This window comes from Protopterus annectens, chromosome 10.part0 (genome assembly GCF_019279795.1).
Source record: "Protopterus annectens isolate FY-2018-M chromosome 10.part0, PAN1.0, whole genome shotgun sequence".
Taxonomy (NCBI): Eukaryota; Metazoa; Chordata; order Ceratodontiformes; family Protopteridae; genus Protopterus; species Protopterus annectens.
In genome coordinates, this window is record NC_056744.1 from 986,689,228 (window position 1) to 986,708,279 (window position 19,052).

Consider the following 19,052-nt stretch of genomic DNA (forward strand, 5'->3'; position numbering starts at 1 on the left):
TACTTAAGAGTGAACCTACAAGCTACCCTAAAAATTATAGACCAATAACTTGCCTTCCGACGACGTATAAACTATACTCAGGAATTGATGCCGACAGAGTTTATAATCATTTAGAAGAAAACTAAGTTATGGCATTTTTTGTTAAATAAAGTCATAGCGGTAAACTGTAAAAAAGGGAAGAATCTAAGTATTGTATGGATTGACTACAAAAAAGCATTTGATAGTATCCCACATTCATGGATAAAAGTGTGCTTAAAAATGTAAAAGATACATCCTACACTGAACGATTACATTTACAGTGACCATGAAACAGTGGCAGACCACTTTGCAATTAAGCCATGATAAAGGACAAATTATTATTCCAGGGATAAAATTTCAAAGGGGGATATTTCAGGGTGACTCTCTATCACCACTGTTATTCAGCCCTGCCCTTAATCCGTTAAGCTGTCTACTTAACAGCTTAGGCCATGGCTAAAATTTGTTTCATAGAAAACAGCAAAGTGTAAAGAGTCTCATCTTCTCTTTGCTGATGATTTAAAACTGTATAGCTCATCAGATGAGGAAGTGAAAGCACAACTGCAAGTTGTTAAAACTTTTTCAGATGATATAAGAATCTCATTTGGTCTTGATAAATGTGTAAAAGCAACCTTTAAAGCAGGAAAACTGCAGCACCAAGAAAACATCAGTTTGGCACAAGAATGTGATATAAAACAACTTGAGGAACCAGCAGTGTATAAATACTTGGGAATTGATGAAGGGTCAAAAATAAAACATGAACAGATGCGAATACAACATAGTAAGGAATACTTTAGAAGACTTAAATTAATCCTGAAAAGGCATTGCCATCTAGAAACAAAATTCAAGCTTTAAACCAATTTGGTCTTCCTGTCCTTACTTACAGTTTTGGAGTGATTGACTGACCCCAAAATGTGTTGGATAGGTTAGATAGGAAAACAAGATAGATGCTTCATGCTTACCAAATGATTTATAAAACTCAGTGCATGCCAAGATTATATATTCCCCATTATGAAAGGTGGATGGGCCTCCTTGAAATTGATTACATGTATAGATCTGCAATCATGGGATTCCACCCATATCTGCTGATCTCATAAGACCCAAATGTAGTGAAACTTTTGAAACCTAAGGAAAATAAATCTAAGATGACTTCCTAGCAGTAGCATATCGGCGTCAAGCAGGAATGGAAATCAAACCAGAAGTAGATACAAATCAGGCAGCAACTGAATGTAGCAGAAAGCAAAATGAGAGAATATAAGGTGAAGGACCAGAGGAGAAGGCAAGAAATGTGGAAAATGCATAAATATAGTTGCAAGTATAGAAAACTAACCTCATGTTGATCGGGAACGAACACAGGAATTGTTGAGGAGATGCAAATTCAAACTAAAAGATGAAAAGTTAATATTGGTGGCACAGGATAGTGGGCTACGTATACGCTGGTTTACAAAGTCCATTGAACATGTGGGAGAAACAGACAAATGTAGTTTTGTATAACCAGTTTGGAAACAGTTGCACACCTCATTGCTGGTTGTGACATACTAATGGCAGAAGGACTGTATACTGAAAGGCATAATAATGTGGCAAGACTGTTGCGCTGGGGATTGTGCAAACATTATGGTATTGAAGTGACTGAAAAACACTGGAAACATAAGCCACAAAGCATCATAGAAAATTATGAAGTCTACATGCATGAGAGCACCCATTACCAACAGTTCAAAAGATAGATGCTAGAAAACTGGATATAGTGGTCCATGAAAAGAAGACAAAAGTAGCATTGATCACTGAAATTGCTACAATCAGTGACCACAGTGCCTTGCATACAGACAGACACAAAGTCATAAAATATCAGGATTTGCAGGCAGAAATGAGAGCAATGTGGAAGAACACCACATGAATTGCAGAAGGAGTCATTACTGGGCACATTGTGGGTGCTGCAAAAAGCACTTCTGGCTGACATCAAAGAATGAAACAATACAAATTTCATGAACTTTAATCGTACTTTGATTTAGGAATGGGGTCCGTTCCTGTCATGGTATTAGAAACTCAAATGACTTGGAGAACTTAAAAAAGGATGAGAACAGGTCTTTCAGAATCAGAGCAGACTTACACTGAGAGCAACTTTTTTTACCATCACCATAAATTACCTTCCAGCAACATGCAATTGCTGCAAACTGTCAGCCTTTTTCTGAATTTCAGGGTTAGTATCGTAAACAGGATTTTCACTTTCAGCTGAGATGAATTACTCTCCTAAAATAGTTGCCTCTGTTTAATATTAGCTATATGTTAGTTAGAAAAATTAAATGCCCTTAGGTTGATCTATACATAATATGTGCCATTTTTTTTTTCCTCACCCCCTCTATAAAATCTTAGATAAAAAGATGGCTATTTTTTTTAATCTAGTGTATAACATTTTAAGTAAAAATAACATTTTGTAAAATATTTACTTTTTTATAAAGATATTAGAGATGATCTACTTTGCAGATGCATTTGTATTATAAAATAGATCTATTTCTATTGATCAGTGAATGACATTCTCAAAACCCACAAGGTTGAGACCACATGATCCACAATGCAGTTCATCAATCAATTTAAACAAAACAAAAACAATGTTTTTGCAGGTGGCAAGCCCCCTGCAATCCCTCACCCCTAGTAATTATATATGCCAACTCTACAATCATACTACAGTGGGGAAAAGGTACACCAATCTCCATTGTATGATGATCTCAGTCAAAATGGACAATTAACTGCATTGTAGATCAAGTGGTCTCAACTGAATGTGTTTTGACAATGTCATTCATTGACTAAGTGAGATAGACCCTTATAAATACCTCAATATATTTTGGCTGCTGTACTTAATTTGAGATTTACATTTATTCTTAAAATTGTAACATTATGCACTATTACTACCAATAATTGTTAGTGATTTACTTTGGAAGCTGTTTATGCACTGTTACTACTGGGATCTTTAGTGATTTATCATGGCAACTCCTTGTAATTCTAGTTTTTCACAACTAAGGATACTTCCTATAGGTTGATTAATATTATATGTTGATTAATATGAAACAATTCTTGAATTGGTTCTTGAATTTCTATCAATCATCATCATCAACATCACTGTATTGAGGTGCCTAGTCAGCTGTCAACTCATCTTGATTCAGTGCCACACTCCCTCCTTCCTTTGCCAGTTATAGCTGACTGCTATAAGTCTTCTCTTATACAATCCATCTATCTCCTAGCCGGACATTCTTATTTTCTCTTGTCTTCCTCCTGTCTCTTCCAAATCTTCTGCTATCCTGCACACATGGCTTAGCCACCATAATTCATTCTATTTTTAGGAATTGTTGAAAAGAGAATATTAAATAATAAAGGGTCATGGACCACATCCTGTGGAACTCTTGTTCTTACTAAGTAGTCAGATTGCATCCTTGTATTGTTTTGCATTGTGACCTTCCAGTCAGCCAGTACATAAGCCATCTAGTTAGGTAACTGTTTGCCTCTCCTTTAATCAGGCAGTTATATATTACACTATGAGAAAGACAGTCAAATTCCTTAACCAAATTTAAGCAGATAAAAACATATTAATCCTATGTCGACAGTCATAGTTATTTGATCATAAAAATTAGCAAGGTCAATTAAGGCAAAAACCTATCCTTAATAAACTATGATGATCCATATCTAGCATTGTTATATCTGTACTTGTTTTTGACAGCAACTCAGCAATACATTTTTCATAACATTTCCTAAAATTGACGTTAGCCTGTTTGATTTGTAATCTATATTTTAATCTTATCTATTTTATTAATAGGTTTGACACTAGATCATTTTCAAGACCAGGTAACAGTTCCAGTTAGTAAAAGCTTATTAAAGACAATGTGGAATATGAAAGTAATCTCATTGTTTACTTAATAATAATAGAGCTGGTAATATATCAGGCTCCATAGATGAAGCTTTTTAAAATTTTGTTTATGTTTTTCTGTCATTTCCAAAGACGTTGATGGCCAAATTCCACTAACCACCATGCCCTGTTGAATCTATTTAATAGTGGGATAATTTGTATCTGTATAGGCATTTACAAAATATCTATTACATTTTGTTACAATCATTCTAGCATCATGTGTTACAGTTTCATTAATCTTTATAAAATGTATGTAAGACCTACAATTTATAACTGAATGCATGTATCTGTACATGTTTATTATTTATGGGTTATCATTTTTTTATCTTTTTAGAACTCATGCAAGTTCTACAATTGGTAATTGAATGTATATATATTGATGATTGTTTTTTATGGGTTAGCGCATTTTATCTTTTTCTATTTCAGTTGAGTACTTTAATATCCTACTAATTTCATTTTTAGTTCTTTTCTTTAAAACTGTTGGAATTTTTTTACATATCTTATAAATTCTCTACTTTCTTCTGTATAATTTTTATAGTTTATTATTCTACCATAATGGGTATGTAGAGTTTCAGCCCTTATAGTTGCCCTAGGTTCAACATTACTTCATAAAGGTTGTATTGAACATTGTGTCTATAATTGGTTTTCATTACAAATGTAAGTTTATGTCAGTCCATATTCTTGATGGAAGTACATTTATATCTAGAGCCTCACTTCTTTTAAATACCATTACTTTCAAATTATTGCTTGAGATATAGTTGCCCCTCCAAAAAATATATATATATATATATATAGCCATCTATCTATCTATCTCTATATATATATATATATATATATATATATATATATATATATATATATATGGATTCACTTTATATCCTCGAAATACTGAAATGTCAAAATTCAGTATTTTGAAGCTATAAAGTTGAATCTTTAAAACATAGAAAACTCAAAAACATGAAATTCAAAATCTCTGCACACACACACTCACACACACACACACACACACACACACACACACACACACACACACACACACACACACACACACACACACACACACCACATCCACATCATCCCTAACAAACACAAGATCTCATAAAAGCAGGGGCAAGACCACCAGGGGGGGACCAACAAGATTACACATAGGGGCTGCACCCTAACACCCTACTTAAAAATATTCTACACACACACACACACACACACACACACACACACACACACACACACACACACACACACACACAACACCACACAATCTACATTCTGCTCACATACATACATCACAGCACCAAACACACTGACACACACCACAGCCCCTACCCAAAACTCTTAACACACACACACACTTACCTGAATCTGTAACCACAGCAGAACCTCAGAAGCGTGAAATTCAGTATTTGAGATTTTGAATTTCATGCTTCTGGGCTTTCACTCTTTTCAGGATTCCACTTTATGGGCTCGAAATACTGAATTTCAACATTTCAGTATTTCGAGCTTCTAAAGTGAATCTATATATATATATATATATATATATATATATATATATATATATATATATAAATGATCAAATATATTCACTTAGAGTCTCAAAGGCATTAATGATAATTAGGTATCTCTTTAATCTGCCTACTACTGGATAATCAATTACAAATTTAGTCCCAGTGTGCTGGAACCGTATTCTGATGAAATCAGACATATTAATAATCTAACTGCATTTAAGAAAAAGATGAAACCTGACATAGGAAATAAAAATAAGTGCAACTGTTTCATAGACACTGATAGTATTACACCAGTGCAGAAAAATGCAATCCAGATTGTATTCATATCGGCTTGTCCTCTTCTTCCACTTTACACTGCTTTAATCATGTACATTTATAAATAAGTGTATCTACTGTTTCTTAATCTTAGCTTCTTCCTGTTGTGTTGTCCTTACAGTAATTAAAATAACTTTACTTTTTGTATGTTATTATGAGTTCTGCCAATATAGATCAGGCCATGACTAAAAAGGGTTTGCAAACCACTTCACTTACATGGTTTAACAAATGAAATTACATAAATAGAAATAAAAGACACATCAGTTATTAAGTAGAATATTTAATAATGTTTTAGTTAAAGAGAGTTGGGTTTAAAAGTAAAGAAGAGATAAAACTGCTCAATGAATACAGCGAAGTATGGATAAAGAGAGAAATGAAGTATTTTAGCCCTTCTTTCCTTTATATAATAGTGAGTAAACATTAAATTAGTTTGTCAACTATATGATAACTATTAAATGGAACATTTACTAAAGCAAGAAAGGAGGATAACACATTGTGAAAGCTGTCCTTAAGTTTAACGAATAACTCTTTGTAAACTGCAATTACTTTCACCTAATATGCAAGTAGATATTTGAATCTCATATGACTAAAGCAGTGTCTCTTCTTTTGTATGCTTTCATTATATAGTTCTTTCATTTCCTCACTATGCATTCCTTAATCATTATTTGGTTGACTCAGTGAGCTATATATTTTTATTTCTTTCTATTTATATCTGCTTTATAGAGCATGTAATTTCAGAAGTCTAAGAGCATTAACTAAAACTAGCTGTTTAATTAGTTTTATAATTTTACTCTATAAATTTCAGTAATATGGCAATATGGTCAAACTTTGAAATTATTGGACATATATAGGCCTATAGCTCTGTAATAAGCAGAGGATATATCCAATTTAAACATATTTAGTTGTATGATTCTGCTCACCACCCCATCTCTATATTTCTGATATAAACCTTATGATAAAGTATATGATAACCATATATAATTGGCTCTGGACCTGCTTAATATCCCACCTCTTAACTACAATATTAACATTTTCTGTGCTACAGAGTTCCTTCTCTTGCTCCCATTTATTTGCATTTCTAAGCATAATCACTAGATCTTTTATTTATTTGACAAACCCACTAACATACATCATCAAAATCTCAGTATTAAACTTCTGCCTTTTATACAGTAACAGTTGCCTTTATTTCATATGAATGAAACAGTGTAAGAAACTTCTCTGTGTGGAAGATTTTCAAACTATACATATCTAGTTAATCACTGTATATTAATCAGATCAGATAATGGTAGTAGAAGTAGCAAACTTAAACTCGTCCTAAGTCAAAAAAAATAATAAAAATATATATAATATATAATTTGACATATTGTGCAGAATTATTAAGTATTCAAAAGTAATCCAAGCAGGGTAGGCAGTCGGTTTCCAGTCGAAAATCCTTTATTACGTACACATAAATTCATATGAATGCAATCAAATTAGCAATTGTATTTGTGTAACACTATCAATCTATATTACTTAATGTCTCTTCATGCAATTACTGAATATCTATAATATCTATTTAAAGATTTTTGTTTTATGTTGGAGAATTTCTCCCCAGGCCTCCACTGAAATGTTTTTTTTTTTTTTATTTTTGACTAAATCCGTCAGATAAACCCTTAAACAAAAGCAAAATAAAAGAAGATAAAATAAAATACTTGCTCTCAATTGTGTTAGACATTCAAAGGGCAAAAAAGGTGCATCCAATCCCCTAATTCCCTTGATTCATATTTCCATAAAATTAAAGGTATAGCTTTAAAAATCCTAGCAAGCCCATCTGGAATATAAAAGTATTTGAATAAGCACTGCTACCTAAAAAAATGAAATGTTTTTATCTTATGGAACATCCATGGCCAGGAGTATGGTTTGCAATCTCTCCTTAGTAATCTGTACTTGCAAATTCAAACCCCATATGTTTCTTCTCCTGCAGGCTAGAAGTATATTATATTTAGTGCTTATTACAGCTTTATAACTACAAGCAAAACCATTAGCCTGCAAAAATCCACTTAATCCAAACTGGTTTATCCTGAATTCAATAAAGTCTACTTTAACTTCTGAAATGCTTTTGAAACCTGCTTGTAAGTTTGCATATTTTTATGTTCTAAAACTCCTAAGAATTAATTCTAAAAGTTTTGCCAAGCCCTAAACTCATCATAATTTATTAACTGTTCTTAATACCACAAAGAAAGATAATTCTTCTTAAATTGTTTTATAATTAACTTGATTATCCTCCAAAACCTGCATTCATTTATTGAAGTAAGCTCATCTAAACATGATTCTGTATCTCAGAGATTACCTAAATAAATTTTACTAGTGCTTCTCCTATTTTTCTGGAAGTCCCCGTTTTCCTTCCTTATTCCTTTCTAATCTAGCTAAAAATTACTCAGTACTTCCCATTTGTTTCAACTTTATTTGTTTCCATAATGCATGATATTTAGTAATAGAAATATTGTAAATTATTAAAAAAAATTGTAAATTATTTTCAACTTTGCTGCCATACCCTACAATTCAAAATCTGGCCTCCCTATATCATCCACTGAAGATGGTAATGTTGAGATTCTAAAAATAAAATGACTGTGCTTCTCTCAAGTAGAAATAATGCCATGTCAAATCTAGAGCCAAATCCAAATCACAAGTAATTACTGGCTCAAAATTTTAACACACAATCAAGATGTTCATTTTTATCAAAATGTTTCCAAATATTTTTATTTCACTGATTCAGACCACTTTTAGTGATTTTAATGATAAAAGTGCTTACCTTATTCTAGTTTGACTCTAAAAGAAAATATGTTACTAATTTATTTAATGGCAGTAGCAACCAACTGGCAGTAAAACCAATGTTGCCTGGGAAGAATAAAGTATTAGGGGAACAAACAAGCTAATGCCTAAGATTTATAATTAACTTGTAAAAACATTAAAAAGAGTGATTTAATTTTGCATTAGGTTTTCATAAGTTAAAGTTTCAATGTCCTATTAGGAACTTTTTACTTGATTCCCTAACTCTAATACATTGATTTGTCCTCAGAAGAAGTTTATATTGTTTTTGAATGTACAGAAGATAATTATAGTTCACCCATATTGTTTTTTTTTTTACTATAACAATGCTTTAAATTGCAAATTATATGAGTTTAATTCTTTAAAAATATTTTCTTAGTACTTGTCATATTCGGAAAAGAGAAAGCGACCACACTGCTAGGTAGATCTCTCACCAAAAGAACCAAACTCAAAAAAGAAAATAATGAGAGTACTAGCCACGATGTATTATTCCTTCAAACTCTGTAAAAAACTCAGACTGCAAAGTAAAATCCAAACACGATTTATTGAGAGTAAAAAGGATGAGCGCTTTCACGTAGTGTGACCTACGCTTCATCAGATGACTTTGACAAAAAACTACTATGCATTTAAATACTTAACTGCGCGGGAAAACTTCTCCTCATTAGAATAATTAATCAATTAAGGCAGTAATTAAATTCTTTGTAATATGTAAAATACTGCTTAAAAAACTCCATTATAAACACCACACCATAGATACACAATGTACAATTAAATAAACATAAAAAAACAAGAAATATATATATATATATTAATAAAAAACTTTCTTATATAAAAGTAAGATGAACAAGTAAATGTTTTAGTCTATTATTGATGTCATATATCAAAACTTGCTCATAGATAATCAATAGTCATCGTCCTATTACTAAAGTTATATAAAAGCATATATATTATACTGTAAATATCAAGTTAAACATTTATATAAATATATAATAAATCCCTATTTAATATTTTAAATAAAACTACTAATGATGCATGTAAATATGAAGACACACTAAATAGATATATGTTATTCTTGAACAATATTAATAGCACCCTCAAAGTATAAACATTATTCAGTTGGTTAAATAAATATATATGCCTGATAAACAAAACAAATCAAATAAAAAATGAAATAAGAAAACCAAAATAAAAAACCCAATGCTAAAGCAATAGCATATGGATATATATTAAAAGTGTTAATATAAATAAGGATAATTATAATATATGGAGTAACTATCTAATTGATGTTATATGTTATTTATTTGAGCAAGCTGATGGAATGTAAGTAAAAAATATAATAAATGTTATTGTGAATATACTACAAAATCAATATTAATATGAATGTCAACTATATATATTGTAAAAAACTCTGAAAAATAAAAAATGTCACTTTCTCCCTATCAGAATAGGCTTAATAGATAGATAATTATTAATGCCTGGAGGCAGATGTGCACCTAGTCTTAGAATCCAATTTAGTTCAGCTTTTGCCAAGTCATTTTCCAAATCTCCCCCTCTTTTACTGCATTGTACTATTTGCAACACTCTAAAACAAAAACTGTGAGTGGAATGTTCCAATATGTGTTTCGCTAGTGCGTTTGTTTCATTGCACTTGCGAATATCATATTGATGATTGTAAATCCTGTCTTGTAATTTTCTTTTTGTCAGGTCCACATAGAAGGCTTGACAAACCGTACAGGTTGCAAGATAGACAAGGTTACTAGTGTTGCAATTGGCATAGAACCGTGGAACAAAGACAAAATCAGTATGAGGGTGTTTATATATCTGTACTTTGGTAATGTAACTACATCTGTTGCATTGATGACATGGAATGGTACCCAGATTCAGAGATCTAGAGACTTCTAAATTATGTTGGTTATTCCTACTATAATGATCATTACATAAAATTTGTTTAAGATTATTAATATTCCTATACAGAAACCTGGGTCTATTACCTACGATATCTCTAATATGTGTATGCATAGTAAGAACATTCCAATTGTTATAAATGATTTGTTGTACTTTATTTATATCACTAGTGTACTTCATAATATATTTAATCATGTTATCTCTGTTGTTTAATCTACTAAATATACTATGACTAATTCTTATATTGGATGGGACAACGTATTCCGTGTGTGTAGAATGTTTGTCACCCAAAATATCTTGTCTTATAGTCTTCACCATTTTTGGTTCATACCCTCTATTTATAAATAAGACTTCCATGAGGTCTGCCTCCCTCAATAAATCATCGGACTCTGTACAAAGTCTGGAGATTCTTATAAACTGACTTTTTACTATGCCATAAAAAGTATGTCTGGGATGCATGCTATCGTATGTTAAAATAGCATTTTTCCATACTGGTTTTCTATATAATGATGGAATGATTGTGCCTTTTTCTGTTATTTTAAGGGTAACATCTAGAAAATGTATTTCAGTAGATGAACATTCCTTGGTGAACCTAAGAAAGGTGGTAGTAATCTCTAGATAATTCAGAAACAGGTCGAATGACTGTATAGTGCCTTCCCAGATGATAAGTATATCATCTACAAAGCGTTTATAGTACTTTACTGACCTAAACATCTCATTGTTAAACAGATACAATTTCTCCCACCAAAGTACCACTAAGTTGGCGTATGTATTAGCACAGGGGGTGCCCATGGCCACCCCCCATTGTTGTGAATAACATACATCGCCAAATAAGAAAACATTGTTGGAAAGTATCAATTCCAGTAGCTGACATACCAGTATAACTCTGTCATTAGTAAATGAAGTCTCCTTGACCAATAGTTCTCTAATATATTGTATGCCTATGCCATTAGGTATCTATGTAAATAGACTTCTTACATCTAATGTAATAAGTAGATGGTATGGTTGTATCTTACTTAACTGTATGGTACTTAAACTTTCTAATAGATCATAGGTGTCCTTTAAAATAGATGAATACTGATTCACTATCGGTCGCAAAGTACTTTCTAAAAAAATGGAAATATGCAAAGTTATCCAATTTTCCCCTGATACAATGGGCCTCATCGGGATGGGATAAATGTTTTTATGTATCTTCGGTATACCTTTGATTATGGGTATAGTAGGATGTTGTATCGAAAAATACTCAAAGATTTCTGAACTAATTTGACGGCACATCAAAAGATCATAGAGGGTATCTTTTACTGCCTGTATAATTATGGTTACTTCGTTTAAAGTTATTCTTTTATAAGTATCATCATCAGATAACATATTAAGCATGTTAGTTACGTATTCCGATGAATCTAATACTACTACACCCCCCCCCTTGTCTGCTGGTTTCACAACAATATCAAAATTTTGTGTAAGATCACGTAAGGATTCTGATTCTGAATGTGTGAGATTGTAAAATCTTCCTTTTTGATCCACCTTAGAAAAAAGCTCATAGTAATCACGTTCGCATAATGATGATGTTTACAATCATCAATATGATATTCACAAGTGCAATGAAACAAACGCACTAGCAAAACACATATTGGAACATTCCACTCACAGTTTTTGTTTTAGAGTGTTGCAAATAGTACAATGCAGTAAAAGAGGGGGAGATTTGGAAAATTACTTGGCAAAAGCTGAACTAAATTGGATTCTAAGACTAGGTGCACATCTGCCTCCAGGCATTAATAATTATCTATCTATTAAGCCTATTCTGATAGGGAGAAAGTGACATTTTTTATTTTTCAGAGTTTTTTACAATATATATAGTTGACATTCATATTAATATTAATTTTGTAGTATATTCACAATAACATTTATTATATTTTTTACTTACATTCCATCAGCTTGCTCAAATAAATAACATATAACATCAATTAGATAGTTACTCTATATATTATAATTATCCTTATTTATATTAACACTTTTAATATATACATCCATATGCTATTGCTTTAGCATTGGGTTTTTTATTTTGGTTTTCTTATTTCATTTTTTATTTGATTTGTTTTGTTTATCAGGCATATACATTTATTTAACCAACTGAATAATGTTTATACCTTGAGGGTGCTATTAATATTGTTCAAGAATAACATATATCTATTTAGTGTGTCTTCATATTTACATGCATCATTAGTAGTTTTATTTAAAATATTAAATAGGCATTTATTATATATTTATATAAATGTTTAACTTGATATTTACAGTATAATATATATGCTTTTATATAACTTTAGTAATAGGACAATGACTATTGATTATCTATGAGCAAGTTTTGATATATGACATCAATAATAGACTAAAACATTTACTTGTTCGTCTTACTTTTATATAAGAAAGTTTTTTTATTAATATATATATATATTTCTTGTTTTTTTGATGTTTATTTAATTGTACATTGTGTATCTATGGTTTGGTGTTTATAATGGAGATTTTTAAGCAGTATTTTACATATTACAAAGAATTTAATTACTGCCTTAATTGATTAATTATTCTAATGAGGAGAAGTTTTCCCGCGCAGTTAAGTATTTAAATGCATAGTAGTTTTTTGTCAAAGTCATCTGATGAAGCGTAGGTCACACTACGCGAAAGCGCTCATCCTTTTTACTCTCAATAAATCGTGTTTGGATTTTACTTTGCAGTCTGAGTTTTTTACAGAGGTTGAAGGAATAATACATCGTGGCTAGTACTCTCATTATTTTCTTTTTTGTACTTGTCATATTCAAGAGGTAGACTAAAGGATCATTTGTATAAAGTGAAAAAGGCATACTGATGTACCCATATTTCATGTTTTGAAGTTTGCAAAATTCTTAAATGCTCAGCCAAACGCTCTAGATACAATGTAAATTGCAGACCAAACTTAAGATAACTCTACTAGATACCCATATTTGCCTCCATCTTAGATGATAGATTTGTCCCAATTTTCACTCTTACTGTGGCTCCTTCATCAATGGCTTTTAAGAGGCCAGAATTTTTGAAAAACAATTTGGGAGGGGTGAGGAAGGAGTAAATGCATTCTTTCCAAAATATATACATACCTTCAGTCACCACATAGTCCTTTCATCATCAAAGCACTCCAGTACTAATGACTTTCTTTTTGCACTGCATCATCCACTATCAATGTGAAATTGTATCCCTAAGAACAAGTAATCTATTCCAGGCGTCTTAGTGAAGGGAGAATCCTCAACAGCTATTTTTCTAATATTGGACCAAATAATTTATAATTATGGTTAAATATTAAAATCATAGAATAAGAGCTCAGTAAAGTAGACTCTTTCCTGACTTAGAAATTATTATTATCATCACCACCTCCATGTAAAATATAGGTATCTGTCCAGACTATAGCACATAGTTAAATTCAGGAACTTTGTTACAAATTGCGCCCTCATTTTGAGACATACTTCTGTGGATAATCCTTCAGAACCTGGGGTCCCCCTTTTAGTCTCTTTTATTGTTAACTCTAACTCCTCTCTAGTAATTTCCCCAACATTTTACCTGATTTATATTTAACTTCTCAAGGTCCATATCCCTTAAGTTCTAGTCCATATTCACCTGTAACTTAGGCCAAACATCCAGCCTAGTGTATAATTTCTTCCAATATTTTTCAAATGCTTCCAATAGTTCTCTAAAGTTTTAAACCATTATGTCTGTCATTGATCTATTATCCTACTATTCTTTCTAATTCCTACTTTCTCAGACTTAATGATAAGTATTTTAAGAAAAACACAAAATTTTAAAATATCTTAATTTCAATGTCTAATACTTTTATTATCATATATTTTACTTCCTCTACATCCTGCATCCTTAGCCTATTTTTCTGTTCTTGCCTTGTAGGACAATAGCTCCTTCTAAACTTCTGTAAAGCACATTGAAGTAATATTGTGTCTAAAACCCTAAATATTCTTTAAAAGCATTGTCAAAAGTTGCTTAACAATCTCCTATTGCTGAGATATTGGTGTGATGTAGATGTACATTATGCCTTGATGTTCATACAAAATTCGCAGAGATGAATCAAAATCATTTGCTTTGCAGCAGAAAAGCAGTTTAGCTTCCAGAGTCTGAGAAGGCCATCCTTTTATACAGTCAAGGAGCACAGTCTTGTATCACAACAGGTAATACTGACAGAGATGTTATCTGAAATACATGATCTTTAGTTAATTCTAATCTGCCTATTAATGGAAATGTCTAAAATATAGGTGAAAAGTGGATATATACTCTATGCAGGGTAATATTTTCATTGTTAATATCTGTCATTCCCCACCACTTTCAGGTATTTCAACAAAAATCTCCCTAATAGAAAAACATGAAAGGTACTGTTATAGTCAGTACAACACGAACTTGCTGCTCAAACCACTTTATTTAGCATTATGATTGCTTTCGTCCATGAAAAAATGTGGACTTCAGAATCTCAACAACTGCAAAAAAAAGGAACCTATATACAAAACCAACAGCTAATTAAGTGCAATTAAAACAATTAAAGCAATCATCCAGAAAATTTTAAAGGGACCATACTCATCATCATCATCATCTTGTTTCAGCTGTTCCAGTTAGGGGTCACCACAGCAGATCACCTGTTTCCATTTCTTCCTGTCCTCTGCATCTTGCTCTGTCACACCAACCACCTGCATGTCCTCTCTCACCACATCCATAAACCTTATCTTAGGCCTTCCTCTTTTCCTCTTACCTGGTAGCTTCATCCTTAGCATCTTTTTCCCAATATACTCAGCATCCCTCCTCAGCACATGTCCAAACCAATGTAATTGTGCCTCTCTGGCTTTGTCTCCAAACCTTCCAACCTGGGCTGACCCTCTAATATACTTATTCCTAATCCTGTCCACCCTCGTCACATCCAGTGCAAATCTTAACATCTTTAATTCTGCCACATCCAGCTCAAACTCCTGCCTTTTTGTCAATGCCACTGTCTCCAACCCATATAACATAGCTGGTCTCACTACCCTCTTGTAGATCTTCCCTTTCACTCTTACAGGTACTCATCTATCATAAATCACTCCTGACACTCTTCTCCACCCACTCCATCCTGCCTGTACTCTCTTCTTCACCTCTCCTCCACACTCACCGTTACTCTGAACTATTGACCCCAAGCATTTAAATTCATCCACCTTTGCCACCTCTACTCCTTGCATCCTCACCATTTCTCTATCCTCCCTCTCATTCACACACATATATTCTGTCTTAGTCCTGCTGACCTTCATTCCTCTTCTCTCTAGAGCATATCTCCATCTCTCCAGGGTCTCCTCCATATGAAATGTAAAACATAGCTTACAAGAAACTATTCAATAAAATCACACAATGTATAAAAACTTGCATATAATCAAGCATTAAAATCAAATATAGAAATACTGGCATAAAAATCAAAATTAGACTTTATATGTAGTACTGCTTGAAGGGAAATATTTTCATTAATGCCTGGGAAATGTGAAGCATTGAATTTCAACTGTCACTTAATTTCTTTTGCTTCCAAAAGGGCTTTTGCACCCCCCCCCACTCTCGGATTATCTTTAATTTGTTCTGAAATGGCAAAATTAAACCCAGTGCAACTAGGACTAGTCAGATGATACTTAGAGAGGGCATTATTGTGGTTCTGTGTACTAATTTGAGACAAATGTTTGTAAATTCTATTTCTAAGGGCTCTGTCTGTCTTACCCATGTAGAATGCTGGGCAACTTGAACATTTAGCCAAATATATCACTTTCTTTGATAAACAATTACCCCTCTTATAAAACATCTTAGTTCTGGTAATATTGCTTGACCCATCCCTCGACACACTATCTCTTTCGAAATTCAGTTTTAAATTAGGCCCAGTCTTAAGAACAAATGAAGGACTGGTGCCTAATAACTGATGAATTTCTGGAAAAAACGAAGCACCTGGAACCACTGTAGGCACAAACTTCAACTTTATTAACAGTTTAATTATTCAGTTTTAAAAGCATTTGCAATATCATTTTCAATTCTGGTGCAAAAGTACACAACAAGTATTTTTAGTTGTTTTATGCTCATCTTTTTCAGTTCTTGATCATGCTTATTGAAGAATTCCCCAAAATCTTTATGCACAGTCATTTTGGAGTTTGAAACAAAGAAGTTTGTTCCACTTTCTTCTGGATTTATAATGTTTTCATCTGCCATGCAGCTGGCTTCCTTGTTTCTGGAGCAGCCAAGGCGTTAGGATTTGCACCAGCAGAAAAGGAAATGTCTCCTCAAGAGATTTTTGAAGTTATTTCAAACTACAAAATGACTGTGCACAAAGAGTTTGGGGAATTGTTCAATAAGCATGATCAAGAACTGAAAAAGATGAGCATAAAACAACTAAAAGTACTTGTGTACTTTTGCACCAGAATTGAAAATGATATTGCAAATGCTTTTAAAACCGAAGAATTAAACCGTTAATAAAGTTGGAGTTCGTGCCTACAGTGGTTCCAAGTGCTTCGTTTTTTTCATATTGGTGAAGTTATATGTGAGGCGCCTTTTCCTCATCCATTTTGAGTGTGATGAATTTCTGGATTACTTTTTAAAATGTTCCACTTGTTCATAAATATATTCTTTATATCATTAAAATGGGGTCCATATTCAATAGTAAGGACTTTCTCGTAGTTCTTAATATCCTGTCTACTGATGTTTTGTTCCAAACCCAGGCCCAGCAAGGGTTTGTAGTTTACACTCAACTGTGATACCATGTAACATTTCACATCTTCTACTAAATGTAATGGATATTCCCTTTACAGAAACATATTACCAATCATGCTTGCTCATTTTTAACATCCTCATGATAAGATGTAATTCTTTCTGCTCTGATGTATTGTGCTTTAATTATACTTTTTTCTACTGGAAGGGCTGGCAACTTGAGTATTGTAGGTAAGATTTACTAAAAGTTGGCTTCCTATATATATTATATTTGAAGCCAGATGTAGTATGTGAAATTGTTGTAAATAAATAATGAATACTCTCCCTACTCAACATATATATACACTTTAAAAAGGAGAAAGTTTGATTTAAACAATTCATAAAATCATTAATTTGATGTTCTAGCCCACTCCACAAAATAAATATATAATCTAAAAACTTGCTTACATTTTAATGTGTTTAAAAAATTGCTCTCAAAAATGAAAGTAGATTCCCATTACGGCATTACTAAATTAGCATAAATAGGGGCACAAGAGGCCCCCATAGCTACTCATTTAATTTATTTAAAATATTTCCTTAAAAATAAAATTATTTTCTAAAACTAGGGCCAAGAATTAATAAATTTAGTTTAACTTGTCACCTTGTAAGGTAGAATATTTAATCATACTACTATAAAAGAACTCTAAACCTCTATCTTTTGGGATAGAGGTAAATAAATCAATAACATCAACTGTGAGAAAAATTAAATCCTTTGACCATAACTCACTCTTTAAACATCCTAGAAAATCCCAAGAATCCACACTTAAATACTCAACTTTAGAATATATATGTTTTAGCCATCTATCAGCTATAATCTCTAAGGGATATATTTTAGATCCATGTCCAGAAAGAATGGGGTAAAATGGAGGATTTTGACACTTTTCTGGATCTTAGGAATTCCAAAAATAGTTGCTTCTAATGACTTCACAGCAGTTAAAAAATATACTCATCATAAATCAGTCTTTGATCAAGTAAAAACTCATATAAATAAGAATTCATTATTTTGTAAACTATATTAATTTAATTTAACTTATTGCTTTTGAGTAACACCTCCAGGTGCATCTGCAGTTAACTCCTACTAATGCCCCCTAGGTGTCAAATATTGCTTGTTCATGTTTGCATCAATAATTCCAAAACCATGCTATGTGCAAGGTTTTAAAATATTTCATCTTAAAGCTTACACAGTGGTAAACTCAACTGCATTAATATTTGACCACTGTTTAGTGCAGGTAAATAGATATTCTCCGGGATTCATGAAGCTCGGCGCAAGGCCAGCGTAAGGTCTGCGCCGGCGGTGCAGTGAATAGCCGGTGCAGTAGCGCCATATGCATATTAATGAGAGTGCACCGCAACCACAGACACGTGCGTAGTGTACGTGAGCGAGCCCAGGTAGGATGCGTCTGGAGCCGTGTCTAAGCCGGCATGAGGTGAGCAACCTTATGTGCTGACAGCCACGGTCCGCCCATAATAGTAATGGCAGCAGCCAGGTCCCGTGCAGAATGAAACGCACGTAGAGTATGCAGCATAGTACCCGTCCCAAATAAACGGAGAAGCAAATACAAGCCACGAAGGCTTAAGTGTACCCATCCAAGGAGCAAAGGATACGCATATGACCGCGTTTGTCCCGCAATGCACCATCAGTGGTTACACTCAGAGAAGGTGTACAGCAGCATGTCAGCGCCGCACCGACATAGGAGCAGTGACTAGGTCACCACCTGTCCCACTTTGGGTGGGGCAGTCTCTATGGGCAGTTGTGTTGGAAAAAACGTATTAAAAATGGCAAATGTGCTAAGATTGTAGGACATAATGATATCCCGTATTTAATGTAATGGTAGCATGAATTGGTT